Here is a 15,725-nt window from a genome sequence, read left to right as displayed (position 1 = left end):
GTTTTTGAGTAACGTAGATTTTTATTCATTTTTTATATTGTTTTTTTTACAAATGATGAGTTTTAATTTGTTGTAAATATCTAAAGACTATTCAATAGTACAAACCACCCCAACATGCTACCAATATTCACTTTATTCAACGAAGTCCAAATTATTACAATGGATTTTGTGAACCTATGAAATTATAGCAAAAATATTTAGATTGAATTTCATCTGCCCTTATAGCTCAGTGGTAGAGCGTCAGTCTTGTCTACTGAAGGTCTGCAATTTGATCCTGCATGAGAGCAAATTATATTTTTGTTACAAATTTATTCAGTTAGGTTTGGAAGTATATATGGAAGTTCTAGTGCTTCTAATTTTATAGAGAAATTCAGCATATAGTTTTATTTTAACATTTGTTTCTTTTGGTATTCCTATTTAATAATATACATGTGTTTTTGTTTCAAAGTTGCAATGGGCTAACATTCATCCCTTATGAAAAAGTTTTGTCACAATTTTTATTTTCAGATATTTTTAGAGAGTCTAACATTGAAGAGTGGCAAGAAGTAATGCATATTACAACGCCTCCATTAAACATCGACAATGGTTATTTAGGTTAAATTATATTGTTGTTACAAATTTATTCAGTTAGGTTTTGAAGTTCTAGTGTTTCAAATTTTATAGAGAAAATCAGCATATCTTTATTTTATCATTTGCTTCTTTCAAAAAAACACCTAATTTTATTTAAAACAATAGTGATGTAAAATATTTCTAATAAATGGACAATTGAAAAGTTTTGAGTAAGATAGATTTTTATGCATTTATTTGTATTGCTTTCTTACAAATGATGAGTTTTTATTTGTTGGAGATATCCTGCATGAGGGAAAATTATATTATTGTTACAAATTTATTCATTTAGGTTTGGAATTTTGTTCGAAAGTCCAAGTGCCAAAATTTTTATATAATAGAGAAAATCAACACAGCTTTTTTTTATCATTTGCTTATTTCAAAAATACACCTAACTCTATTTAAAACAATTGTTATATGAAATATTTCTAACAAAAGGACCAATGAAAAGGTTTTCGAGTAACATAGATTTTTATGCATTTATTTGTACTGTTTTTTACAAATGATTAGTTTTAATTTGTTGCAGATATCTTAAGCTTTTACATAGTACGCACCTTCCCAACATGCTACCAATATTCACTTTATTCAATGATGTCCAAATTATTACAATGGAACTTATGAACCTGTGAATTTATAGCAAAACTATTTAGATGGAATTTCATCTGCCCTTATAGCTCAGTGGTAGAGCGTCAGTCTTGTAAACTGAAGGTCTGCAGTTCGATCCTGCATGAGGGCAAATTATATTTTTGTTACAACTTTATTCAGTTAGGTTTGGAAGTATATATGGAAGTTCTAGTGCTTCTAATTTTATAGAGAAATTCAGCATATAGTTTTATTTTAACATTTGCTTCTTTTGGTATTCCTATTTAATGATATACATGTGTTTTTGTTTCAAAGTTGCAATGGGTTAACATTCATCCCTTACGAAAAAGTGTTGTCACAATTTTCATTTTCAGATATTTTTAGAGAGTCTAACATTGAAGAGTGGCAAGAAGTAATGCATATTACAACGCCTCCATTAAACATCGACAATGGTTATTTAGGTTAAATTATATTGTTGTTACAAATTTATTCAGTTAGGTTTGGAAGTTCTAGTGTTTCAAATTTTATAGAGAAAATCAGCATATCTTTATTTTATCATTTGCTTCTTTCAAAAAAACACCTAATTTTATTTAAAACAATAGTGATGTAAAATATTTCTAATAAATGGACAATTGAAAAGTTTTGAGTAAGATAGAAATTTATGCATTGATTTGTATTGCTTTCTTACAAATGATGAGTTTTTATTTGTTGGAGATATCCTGCATGAGGGAAAATTATATTATTGTTACAAATTTATTCATTTAGGTTTGGAATTTTGTTCGAAAGTCCAAGTGCTTCAAATTTTATATAATAGAGAAAATCAACATAGCTTTTTGTTATCATTTGCTTATTTCAAAAACACACCTAACTCTATTTAAAACAATTGTTATATGAAATATTTCTAACAAAAGGACCAACGAAAAGGTTTTCGAGTAACATAGATTTTTATGCATTTATTTGTACTGTTTTTTACAAATGATTAGTTTTAATTTGTCGCAGATATCTTAAGCTTTTACATAGTACGCACCTTCCCAACATGCTACCAATATTCACTTTATTCAATGATGTCCAAATTATTACAATGGAACTTATGAACCTCTGAATTTATAGCAAAACTATTTAGATGGAATTTCATCTGCCCTTATAGCTCAGTGGTAGAGCGTCAGTCTTGTAAACTGAAGGTCTGCAGTTCGATCCTGCATGAGGGCAAATTATATTTTTGTTACAACTTTATTCAGTTAGGTTTGGAAGTATATATGGAAGTTCTAGTGCTTCTAATTTTATAGAGAAATTCAGCATATAGTTTTATTTTAACATTTGCTTCTTTTGGTATTCCTATTTAATGATATACATGTGTTTTTGTTTCAAAGTTGCAATGGGTTAACATTCATCCCTTACGAAAAAGTGTTGTCACAATTTCATTTTCAGATATTTTTAGAGAGTCTAACATTGAAGAGTGGCAAGAAGTAATGCATATTACAACGCCTCCATTAAACATCGACAATGGTTATTTAGGTTAAATTATATTATTGTTACAAATTTATTCAGTTAGGTTTGGAAGTTCCAGTGTTTCAAATTTTATAGAGAAAATCAACATATCTTTATTTTAACATTTGCTTCTTTGAAAAAACCACCTAATTTTATTTAAAACTATAGTGATGTGAAATATATCTAACAAATGGACAATTGAAAAGTTTTGAGTAAGATAGATTTTTATGCATTTATTTGTATTGTTTTCTTACAACTGATGAGTTTTTATTTGTTGGAAATATCTTAAGACTTGTCAATAGTACGCACCAACCCAACATGCTACCAATATTCAACGATGTCCAAATTATTATGATGGTGTTTATGACACTAAATTATAACAAAAACATGTAAATTAAATTTCGTCTGTCCTTATAATACAGGGGTAGAGTGTTAGTCTTGTAAACCGAAGGTCTGCACTTTTATCCTACACGAGGGAAAATTATATTATTGTTATAAATTTATTCATTTAGGTTTGAAAGCATATTTGAAAGTCCTAGTGCTTCAAATTTTATATGATAGAGAAAATCAACATAGCTTTAATTTATCATTTGCCTCTTTAAAAATAACCCTAATTTTATTTAAAACAATAGTTATATGAAATAACTCTAACAAAAGGACCATTGAAAAGGTTTTTGAGTAACGTAGGTTTTTATGCTTTTATTTATACTGTTTTTTACGAATAATGAGTTTTAATTAGTTGCAGATATCTTAAAACTTTTCAATAGTACGCACCACCCCAACATGATACCAATATTCATTGTATTCAATGTTGTCCAAATTATTACAATGGCGTTTATGAACCTATGCACTTATAGGAAAAATATTTAAATTTAAGTTTATCTGCCCTTATATCTCAGTGGTAGAGCGTCAGTCTTGTAAACCGAAGGTCTGCAATTCGATCTTGCGTTGAGGCAAATTGAAATATTGTTACAAATTTATTCAGTTAGGTTTATGTTTTTTTTTTCAAAGTTGCAGTGGGTAACGTTCTACCCTCATCAGAAAGTTTTGTCACTATTTTTATTTTTAGATATTTTTAGAGAGTCTAATATTGAAGAGTGGCAAGAAGTAATGCATATAACAACGCCTCCATTAAACATCGTTAATTTTTATTTAGTTCAATTATATTGTTGTTACAAATTTATTCATATAGGTTTGGAAGTTCTAGTGTATCAAATTTTATAGAGAAAATCAGCATAGCTTTATTTTAACATTTGATTCTTTCAAAAACACACCTAATTATATTTAAAATAATAGTGATGCGAAATATTTCTAACAAATGGACCATTGAAAAGGTTTGAGTAAGATACATTTTTATGCATTTATTTGTATTGTTTTCTTACAAATGATGAGTTTTAATTTGTTGCGGATATCTTAAGACTTGTCAATAGTACGCACCAATCCAACATGCTACCAATATTCAATGATGTCCAAATTATTACAGTGGAGTTTATAACACTAAATTATATCAAAAATATGTAATTAAATTTCATCTGTGTTTATAACTCAGAGGTAGAGTGTCAGTCTTGTAATTGAAGGTCTGCAGTTTGATCCTGCATAAAGGAAAATTATATTATTGTTACAAATTTATTCAGTTAGGGTTGGAAGGATGTTTCAAAAGTCCAAGTGCTTCAAATTTTATATGACAGAGAAAACCAACATAGCTTTATTTTATCAATTGCAACTTTCAAAAGTACACCTATTTTTATTTAAAACAATAGTTATATGAAATATTTCTAACGAAAGGACCATCGAAAGGGTTTTTGAGTAACGTAGATTTTTATTCATTTTTTATATTGTTTTTTTTTTACAAATGATGAGTTTTAATTTGTTGTAAATATCTAAAGACTATTCAATAGTACAAACCACCCCAACATGCTACCAATATTCACTTTATTCAACGAAGTCCAAATTATTACAATGGATTTTGTGAACCTATGAAATTATAGCAAAAATATTTAGATTGAATTTCATCTGCCCTTATAGCTCAGTGGTAGAGCGTCAGTCTTGTCTACTGAAGGTCTGCAATTTGATCCTGCATGAGAGCAAATTATATTTTTGTTACAAATTTATTCAGTTAGGTTTCGAAGTATATATGGAAGTTCTAGTGCTTCTAATTTTATAGAGAAATTCAGCATATAATTTTATTTTAACATTTGCTTCTTTTGGTATTCCTATTTAATAATATACATGTGTTTTTGTTTCAAAGTTGCAATGGGCTAACATTCATCCCTTATGAAAAAGTTTTGTCACAATTTTTATTTTAAGATATTTTTAGAGAGTCTAACATTGAAGAGTGGCAAGAAGTAATGCATATTACAACGCCTCCATTAAACATCGACAATGGTTATTTAGTTTAAATTATATTGTTGTTACAAATTTATTCAGTTAGGTTTTGAAGTTCTAGTGTTTCAAATTTTATAGAGAAAATCAGCATATCTTTATTTTATCATTTGCTTCTTTCAAAAAAACACCTAATTTTATTTAAAACAATAGTGATGTAAAATATTTCTAATAAATGGACAATTGAAAAGTTTTGAGTAAGATAGATTTTTATGCATTTATTTGTATTGCTTTCTTACAAATGATGAGTTTTTATTTGTTGGAGATATCCTGCATGAGGGAAAATTATATTATTGTTACAAATTTATTCATTTAGGTTTGGAATTTTGTTCGAAAGTCCAAGTGCCAAAATTTTTATATAATAGAGAAAATCAACATAGTTTTTTTTTTATCATTTGCTTATTTCAAAAATACACCTAACTCTATTTAAAACAATTGTTATATGAAATATTTCTAACAAAAGGACCAATGAAAAGGTTTTCGAGTAACATAGATTTTTATAAATTTATTTGTACTGTTTTTTACAAATGATTAGTTTTAATTTGTTGCAGATATCTTAAGCTTTTACATAGTACGCACCTTCCCAACATGCTACCAATATTCACTTTATTCAATGATGTCCAAATTATTACAATGGAACTTATGAACCTGTGAATTTATAGCAAAACTATTTAGATGGAATTTCATCTGCCCTTATAGCTCAGTGGTAGAGCGTCAGTCTTGTAAACTGAAGGTCTGCAGTTCGATCCTGCATGAGGGCAAATTATATTTTTGTTACAACTTTATTCAGTTAGGTTTGGAAGTATATATGGAAGTTCTAGTGCTTCTAATTTTATAGAGAAATTCAGCATATAGTTTTATTTTAACATTTGCTTCTTTTGGTATTCCTATTTAATGATATACATGTGTTTTTGTTTCAAAGTTGCAATGGGTTAACATTCATCCCTTATGAAAAAGTGTTGTCACAATTTTCATTTTCAGATATTTTTAGAGAGTCTAACATTGAAGAGTGGCAAGAAGTAATGCATATTACAACGCCTCCATTAAACATCGACAATGGTTATTTAGGTTAAATTATATTATTGTTACAAATTTATTCAGTTAGGTTTGGAAGTTCCAGTGTTTCAAATTTTATAGAGAAAATCAACATATCTTTATTTTAACATTTGCTTCTTTCAAAAAAAACACCTAATTTTATTTAAAACAATAGTGATGTGAAATATATCTAACAAATGGACAATTGAAAAGTTTTGAGTAAGATAGATTTTTATGCATTTATTTGTATTGTTTTCTTACAACTGATGAGTTTTTATTTGTTGGAAATATCTTAAGACTTGTCAATAGTACGCACCAACCCAACATGCTACCAATATTCAACGATGTCCAAATTATTATGATGGTGTTTATGACACTAAATTATAACAAAAACATGTAAATTAAATTTCGTCTGTCCTTATAATACAGGGGTAGAGTGTTAGTCTTGTAAATCGAAGGTCTGCACTTTTATCCTACATGAGGGAAAATTATATTATTGTTACAAATTTATTCATTTAGGTTTGAAAGCATATTTGAAAGTCCTAGTGCTTCAAATTTTATATGATAGAGAAAATCAACATAGCTTTAATTTATCATTTGCCTCTTTAAAAAATAACCCTAATTTTATTTAAAATAATAGTTATATGAAATAACTCTAACAAAAGGACCATTGAAAAGGTTTTTGAGTAACGTAGGTTTTTATGCTTTTATTTATACTGTTTTTTTACGAATAATGAGTTTTAATTAGTTGCAGATATCTTAAAACTTTTCAATAGTACGCACCACCCCAACATGATACCAATATTCATTGTATTCAATGTTGTCCAAATTATTACAATGGAGTTTATGAACCTATGCAATTATAGGAAAAATATTTAAATTTAAGTTTATCTGCCCTTATATCTCAGTGGTAGAGCGCCAGTCTTGTAAACCGAAGGTCTGCAATTCGATCTTGCGTTGAGGCAAATTGAAATATTGTTACAAATTTATTCAGTTAGGTTTATGTTTTTTTTTCAAAGTTGCAGTGGGTAACGTTCTACCCTCATCAGAAAGTTTTGTCACTATTTTTATTTTTAGATATTTTTAGAGAGTCTAATATTGAAGAGTGGCAAGAAGTAATGCATATAACAACGCCTCCATTAAACATCGTTAATTTTTATTTAGTTCAATTATATTGTTGTTACAAATTTATTCATATAGGTTTGGAAGTTCTAGTGTATCAAATTTTATAGAGAAAATCAGCATAGCTTTATTTTAACATTTGCTTCTTTCAAAAACACACCTAATTATATTTAAAATAATAGTGATGTGAAATATTTCTAACAAATGGACCATTGAAAAGGTTTGAGTAAGATACATTTTTATGCATTTATTTGTATTGTTTTCTTACAAATGATGAGTTTTAATTTGTTGCGGATATCTTAAGACTTGTCAATAGTACGCACCAATCCAACATGCTACCAATATTCAATGATGTCCAAATTATTACAGTGGAGTTTATAACACTAAATTATATCAAAAATATGTAATTAAATTTCATCTGTGTTTATAACTTAGAGGTAGAGTGTCAGTCTTGTAAATTGAAGGTCTGCAGTTTGATCCTGCATAAAGGAAAATTATATTATTGTTACAAATTTATTCAGTTAGGGTTGGAAGGATGTTTCAAAAGTCCAAGTGCTTCAAATTTTATATGACAGAGAAAACCAACATAGCTTTATTTTATCAATTGCAACTTTCAAAAGTACACCTATTTTTATTTAAAACAATAGTTATATGAAATATTTCTAACGAAAGGACCATCGAAAGGGTTTTTGAGTAACGTAGATTTTTATTCATTTTTTATATTGTTTTTTTTTACAAATGATGAGTTTTAATTTGTTGTAAATATCTAAAGACTATTCAATAGTACAAACCACCCCAACATGCTACCAATATTCACTTTATTCAACGAAGTCCAAATTATTACAATGGATTTTGTGAACCTATGAAATTATAGCAAAAATATTTAGATTGAATTTCATCTGCCCTTATAGCTCAGTGGTAGAGCGTTAGTCTTGTCTACTGAAGGTCTGCAATTTGATCCTGCATGAGAGCAAATTATATTTTTGTTACAATTTTATTCAGTTAGGTTTGGAAGTATATATGGAAGTTCTAGTGCTTCTAATTTTATAGAGAAATTCAGCATATAGTTTTATTTTAACATTTGCTTCTTTTGGTATTCCTATTTAATAATATACATGTGTTTTTGTTTCAAAGTTGCAATGGGCTAACATTCATCCCTTATGAAAAAGTTTTGTCACAATTTTTATTTTCAGATATTTTTAGAGAGTCTAACATTGAAGAGTGGCAAGAAGTAATGCATATTACAACGCCTTCATTAAACATCGACAATGGTTATTTAGGTTAAATTATATTGTTGTTACAAATTTATTCAGTTAGGTTTTGAAGTTCTAGTGTTTCAAATTTTATAGAGAAAATCAGCATATCTTTATTTTATCATTTGCTTCTTTCAAAAAAACACCTAATTTTATTTAAAACAATAGTGATGTAAAATATTTCTAATAAATGGACAATTGAAAAGTTTTGAGTAAGATAGATTTTTATGCATTTATTTGTATTGCTTTCTTACAAATGATGAGTTTTTATTTGTTGGAGATATCCTGCATGAGGGAAAATTATATTATTGTTACAAATTTATTCATTTAGGTTTGGAATTTTGTTCGAAAGTCCAAGTGCCAAAATTTTTATATAATAGAGAAAATCAACATAGCTTTTTTTTTATCATTTGCTTATTTCAAAAATACACCTAACTCTATTTAAAACAATTGTTATATGAAATATTTCTAACAAAAGGACCAATGAAAAGGTTTTCGAGTAACATAGATTTTTATGCATTTATTTGTACTGTTTTTTACAAATGATTAGTTTTAATTTGATGCAGATATCTTAAGCTTTTACATAGTACGCACCTTCCCAACATGCTACCAATATTCACTTTATTCAATGATGTCCAAATTATTACAATGGAACTTATGAACCTGTGAATTTATAGCAAAACTATTTAGATGGAATTTCATCTGCCCTTATAGCTCAGTGGTAGAGCGTCAGTTTTGTAAACTGAAGGTCTGCAGTTCGATCCTGCATGAGGGCAAATTATATTTTTGTTACAACTTTATTCAGTTAGGTTTGGAAGTATATATGGAAGTTCTAGTCCTTCTAATTTTATAGAGAAATTCAGCATATAGTTTTATTTTAACATTTGCTTCTTTTGGTATTCCTATTTAATGATATACATGTGTTTTTGTTTCAAAGTTGCAATGGGTTAACATTCATCCCTTACGAAAAAGTGTTGTCACAATTTTCATTTTCAAATATTTTTAGAGAGTCTAACATTGAAGAGTGGCAAGAAGTAATGCATATTACAACGCCTCCATTAAACATCGACAATGGTTATTTAGGTTAAATTATATTATTGTTACAAATTTATTCAGTTAGGTTTGGAAGTTCCAGTGTTTCAAATTTTATAGAGAAAATCAACATATCTTTATTTTAACATTTGCTTCTTTCAAAAAAACACCTAATTTTATTTAAAACTATAGTGATGTGAAATATATCTAACAAATGGACAATTGAAAAGTTTTGAGTAAGATAGATTTTTGTGCATTTATTTGTATTGTTTTCTTACAACTGATGAGTTTTTATTTGTTGGAAATATCTTATGACTTGTCAATAGTACGCACCAACCCAACATGCTACCAATATTCAACGATGTCCAAATTATTATGATGGTGTTTATGACACTAAATTATAACAAAAACATGTAAATTAAATTTCGTCTGTCCTTATAATACAGGGGTAGAGTGTTAGTCTTGTAAACCGAAGGTCTGCACTTTTATCCTACATGAGGGAAAATTATATTATTGTTACAAATTTATTCATTTAGGTTTGAAAGCATATTTGAAAGTCCTAGTGCTTCAAATTTTATATGATAGAGAAAATCAACATAGCTTTAATTTATCATTTGCCTCTTTAAAAAATAACCCTAATTTTATTTAAAATAATAGTTATATGAAATAACTCTAACAAAAGGACCATTGAAAAGGTTTTTGAGTAACGTAGGTTTTTATGCTTTTATTTATACTGTTTTTTTACGAATAATGAGTTTTAATTAGTTGCAGATATCTTAAAACTTTTCAATAGTACGCACCACCCCAACATGATACCAATATTCATTGTATTCAATGTTGTCCAAATTATTACAATGGAGTTTATGAACCTATGCAATTATAGGAAAAATATTTAAATTTAAGTTTATCTGCCCTTATATCTCAGTGGTAGAGCGCCAGTCTTGTAAACCGAAGGTCTGCAATTCGATCTTGCGTTGAGGCAAATTGAAATATTGTTACAAATTTATTCAGTTAGGTTTATGTTTTTTTTTTCAAAGTTGCAGTGGGTAACGTTCTACCCTCATCAGAAAGTTTTGTCACTATTTTTATTTTTAGATATTTTTAGAGAGTCTAATATTGAAGAGTGGCAAGAAGTAATGCATATAACAACGCCTCCATTAAACATCGTTAATTATTATTTAGTTCAATTATATTGTTGTTACAAATTTATTCATATAGGTTTGGAAGTTCTAGTGTATCAAATTTTATAGAGAAAATCAGCATAGCTTTATTTTAACATTTGCTTCTTTCAAAAACACACCTAATTATATTAAAATAATAGTGATGTGAAATATTTCTAACAAATGGACCATTGAAAAGGTTTGAGTAAGATACATTTTTATGCATTTATTTGTATTGTTTTCTTACAAATGATGAGTTTTAATTTGTTGCGGATATCTTAAGACTTGTCAATAGTACGCACCAATCCAACATGCTACCAATATTCAATGATGTCCAAATTATTACAATGGAGTTTATAACACTAAATTATATCAAAAATATGTAATTAAATTTCATCTGTGTTTATAACTCAGAGGTAGAGTGTCAGTCTTTTAAATTGAAGGTCTGCAGTTTGATCCAGCATAAAGGAAAATTATATTATTGTTACAAATTTATTCAGTTAGGGTTGGAAGGATGTTTCAAAAGTCCAAGTGCTTCAAATTTTATATGACAGAGAAAACCAACATAGCTTTATTTTATCAATTGCAACTTTCAAAAGTACACCTATTTTTATTTAAAACAATAGTTATATGAAATATTTCTAACGAAACGACCATCGAAAGGGTTTTTGAGTAACGTAGATTTTTATTCATTTTTTATATTGTTTTTTTTACAAATGATGAGTTTTAATTTGTTGTAAATATCTAAAGACTATTCAATAGTACAAACCACCCCAACATGCTACCAATATTCACTTTATTCAACGAAGTCCAAATTATTACAATGGATTTTGTGAACCTATGAAATTATAGCAAAAATATTTAGATTGAATTTCATCTGCCCTTATAGCTCAGTGGTAGAGCGTCAGTCTTGTCTACTGAAGGTCTGCAATTTGATCCTGCATGAGAGCAAATTATATTTTTGTTACAAATTTTTTCAGTTAGGTTTGGAAGTATATATGGAAGTTCTAGTGCTTCTAATTTTATAGAGAAATTCAGCATATAGTTTTATTTTAACATTTGCTTCTTTTGGTATTCCTATTTAATAATATACATGTGTTTTTGTTTCAAAGTTGCAATGGGTTAACATTCATCCCTTACGAAAAAGTGTTGTCACAATTTTCATTTTCAAATATTTTTAGAGAGTCTAACATTGAAGAGTGGCAAGAAGTAATGCATATTACAACGCCTCCATTAAACATCGACAATGGTTATTTAGGTTAAATTATATTATTGTTACAAATTTATTCAGTTAGGTTTGGAAGTTCCAGTGTTTCAAATTTTATAGAGAAAATCAACATATCTTTATTTTAACATTTGCTTCTTTCAAAAAAACACCTAATTTTATTTAAAACAATAGTGATGTGAAATATATCTAACAAATGGACAATTGAAAAGTTTTGAGTAAGATAGATTTTTATGCATTTATTTGTATTGTTTTCTTACAACTGATGAGTTTTTATTTGTTGGAAATATCTTAAGACTTGTCAATAGTACGCACCAACCCAACATGCTACCAATATTCAACGATGTCCAAATTATTATGATGGTGTTTATGACACTAAATTATAACAAAAACATGTAAATTAAATTTCGTCTGTCCTTATAATACAGGGGTAGAGTGTTAGTCTTGTAAACCGAAGGTCTGCACTTTTATCCTACATGAGGGAAAATTATATTATTGTTACAAATTTATTCATTTAGGTTTGAAAGCATATTTGAAAGTCCTAGTGCTTCAAATTTTATATGATAGAGAAAATCAACATAGCTTTAATTTATCATTTGCCTCTTTAAAAAATAACCCTAATTTTATTTAAAACAATAGTTATATGAAATAACTCTAACAAAAGGACCATTGAAAAGGTTTTTGAGTAACGTAGGTTTTTATGCTTTTATTTATACTGTTTTTTTACGAATAATGAGTTTTAATTAGTTGCAGATATCTTAAAACTTTTCAATAGTACGCACCACCCCAACATGATACCAATATTCATTGTATTCAATGTTGTCCAAATTATTACAATGGAGTTTATGAACCTATGCAATTATAGGAAAAATATTTAAATTTAAGTTTATCTGCCCTTATATCTCAGTGGTAGAGCGCCAGTCTTGTAAACCGAAGGTCTGCAATTCGATCTTGCGTTGAGGCAAATTGAAATATTGTTACAAATTTATTCAGTTAGGTTTATGTTTTTTTTTTCAAAGTTGCAGTGGGTAACGTTCTACCCTCATCAGAAAGTTTTGTCACTATTTTTATTTTTAGATATTTTTAGAGAGTCTAATATTGAAGAGTGGCAAGAAGTAATGCATATAACAACGCCTCCATTAAACATCGTTAATTATTATTTAGTTCAATTATATTGTTGTTACAAATTTATTCATATAGGTTTGGAAGTTCTAGTGTATCAAATTTTATAGAGAAAATCAGCATAGCTTTATTTTAACATTTGCTTCTTTCAAAAACACACCTAATTATATTTAAAATAATAGTGATGTGAAATATTTCTAACAAATGGACCATTGAAAAGGTTTGAGTAAGATACATTTTTATGCATTTATTTGTATTGTTTTCTTACAAATGATGAGTTTTAATTTGTTGCGGATATCTTAAGACTTGTCAATAGTACGCACCAATCCAACATGCTACCAATATTCAATGATGTCCAAATTATTACAATGGAGTTTATAACACTAAATTATATCAAAAATATGTAATTAAATTTCATCTGTGTTTATAACTCAGAGGTAGAGTGTCAGTCTTTTAAATTGAAGGTCTGCAGTTTGATCCAGCATAAAGGAAAATTATATTATTGTTACAAATTTATTCAGTTAGGGTTGGAAGGATGTTTCAAAAGTCCAAGTGCTTCAAATTTTATATGACAGAGAAAACCAACATAGCTTTATTTTATCAATTGCAACTTTCAAAAGTACACCTATTTTTATTTAAAACAATAGTTATATGAAATATTTCTAACGAAAGGACCATCGAAAGGGTTTTTGAGTAACGTAGATTTTTATTCATTTTTTATATTGTTTTTTTTACAAATGATGAGTTTTAATTTGTTGTAAATATCTAAAGACTATTCAATAGTACAAACCACCCCAACATGCTACCAATATTCACTTTATTCAACGAAGTCCAAATTATTACAATGGATTTTGTGAACCTATGAAATTATAGCAAAAATATTTAGATTGAATTTCATCTGCCCTTATAGCTCAGTGGTAGAGCGCCAGTCTTGTCTACTGAAGGTCTGCAATTTGATCCTGCATGAGAGCAAATTATATTTTTGTTACAAATTTATTCAGTTAGGTTTGGAAGTATATATGGAAGTTCTAGTGCTTCTAATTTTATAGAGAAATTCAGCATATAGTTTTATTTTAACATTTGCTTCTTTTGGTATTCCTATTTAATAATATACATGTGTTTTTGTTTCAAAGTTGCAATGGGCTAACATTCATCCCTTATGAAAAAGTTTTGTCACAATTTTTATTTTCAGATATTTTTAGAGAGTCTAACATTGAAGAGTGGCAAGAAGTAATGCATATTACAACGCCTCCATTAAACATCGACAATGGTTATTTAGGTTAAATTATATTGTTGTTACAAATTTATTCAGTTAGGTTTTGAAGTTCTAGTGTTTCAAATTTTATAGAGAAAATCAGCATATCTTTATTTTATCGTTTGCTTCTTTCAAAAAAACACCTAATTTTATTTAAAACAATAGTGATGTAAAATATTTCTAATAAATGGACAATTGAAAAGTTTTGAGTAAGATAGATTTTTATGCATTTATTTGTATTGCTTTCTTACAAATGATGAGTTTTTATTTGTTGGAGATATCCTGCATGAGGGAAAATTATATTATTGTTACAAATTTATTCATTTAGGTTTGGAATTTTGTTCGAAAGTCCAAGTGCCAAAATTTTTATATAATAGAGAAAATCAACATAGCTTTTTTTTTATCATTTGCTTATTTCAAAAATACACCTAACTCTATTTAAAACAATTGTTATATGAAATATTTCTAACAAAAAGACCAATGAAAAGGTTTTCGAGTAACATAGATTTTTATGCATTTATTTGTACTGTTTTTTACAAATGATTAGTTTTAATTTGTTGCAGATATCTTAAGCTTTTACATAGTCCGCACCTTCCCAACATGCTACCAATATTCACTTTATTCAATGATGTCCAAATTATTACAATGGAACTTATGAACCTGTGAATTTATAGCAAAACTATTTAGATGGAATTTCATCTGCCCTTATAGCTCAGTGGTAGAGTGTCAGTCTTGTAAACTGAAGGTCTGCAGTTCGATCCTGCATGAGGGCAAATTATATTTTTGTTACAACTTTATTCAGTTAGGTTTGGAAGTATATATGGAAGTTCTAGTGCTTCTAATTTTATAGAGAAATTCAGCATATAGTTTTATTTTAACATTTGCTTCTTTTGGTATTCCTATTTAATGATATACATGTGTTTTTGTTTCAATGTTGCAATGGGTTAACATTCATCCCTTACGAAAAAGTGTTGTCACAATTTTCATTTTCAGATATTTTTAGAGAGTCTAACATTGAAGAGTGGCAAGAAGTAATGCATATTACAACGCCTCCATTAAACATCGACAATGGTTATTTAGGTTAAATTATATTATTGTTACAAATTTATTCAGTTAGGTTTGGAAGTTCCAGTGTTTCAAATTTTATAGAGAAAATCAACATATCTTTATTTTAACATTTGCTTCTTTCAAAAAAACACCTAATTTTATTTAAAACAATAGTGATGTGAAATATATCTAACAAATGGACAATTGAAAAGTTTTGAGTAAGATAGATTTTTATGCATTTATTTGTATTGTTTTCTTACAACTGATGAGTTTTTATTTGTTGGAAATATCTTAAGACTTGTCAATAGTACGCACCAACCCAACATGCTACCAATATTCAACGATGTCCAAATTATTATGATGGTGTTTATGACACTAAATTATAACAAAAACATGTAAATTAAATTTCGTCTGTC

At 27.8% G+C, this 15,725-nt stretch overlaps 5 non-coding genes across 5 annotated transcripts; all 5 read left to right on the top strand.

Annotated features, from left to right (window-relative positions):
• The first annotated feature begins 1,270 nt into the window (after positions 1 to 1,270).
• Positions 1,271 to 1,342, top strand: TRNAT-UGU (transfer RNA threonine (anticodon UGU)). Its single transcript has one exon. It is a non-coding gene; the product is annotated as a tRNA-Thr (tRNA).
• A 983-nt stretch (positions 1,343 to 2,325) lies between these two features.
• TRNAT-UGU (transfer RNA threonine (anticodon UGU)) lies at positions 2,326 to 2,397 on the top strand. The gene has a single exon. It is a non-coding gene; the product is annotated as a tRNA-Thr (tRNA).
• A 3,350-nt stretch (positions 2,398 to 5,747) lies between these two features.
• TRNAT-UGU (transfer RNA threonine (anticodon UGU)) lies at positions 5,748 to 5,819 on the top strand. Its single transcript has one exon. It is a non-coding gene; the product is annotated as a tRNA-Thr (tRNA).
• Positions 5,820 to 9,172: 3,353 nt separating this feature from the next.
• On the top strand, positions 9,173 to 9,244 carry TRNAT-UGU (transfer RNA threonine (anticodon UGU)). The gene has a single exon. It is a non-coding gene; the product is annotated as a tRNA-Thr (tRNA).
• A 5,719-nt stretch (positions 9,245 to 14,963) lies between these two features.
• Positions 14,964 to 15,035, top strand: TRNAT-UGU (transfer RNA threonine (anticodon UGU)). Its single transcript has one exon. It is a non-coding gene; the product is annotated as a tRNA-Thr (tRNA).
• Positions 15,036 to 15,725: the final 690 nt, after the last annotated feature.

The sequence above is a fragment of the Lathyrus oleraceus genome, chromosome 6, assembly GCF_024323335.1.
Source record: "Lathyrus oleraceus cultivar Zhongwan6 chromosome 6, CAAS_Psat_ZW6_1.0, whole genome shotgun sequence".
NCBI lineage: Eukaryota > Viridiplantae > Streptophyta > Magnoliopsida > Fabales > Fabaceae > Lathyrus > Lathyrus oleraceus.
This window is presented reverse-complemented; position numbering and strand designations above follow the sequence as displayed.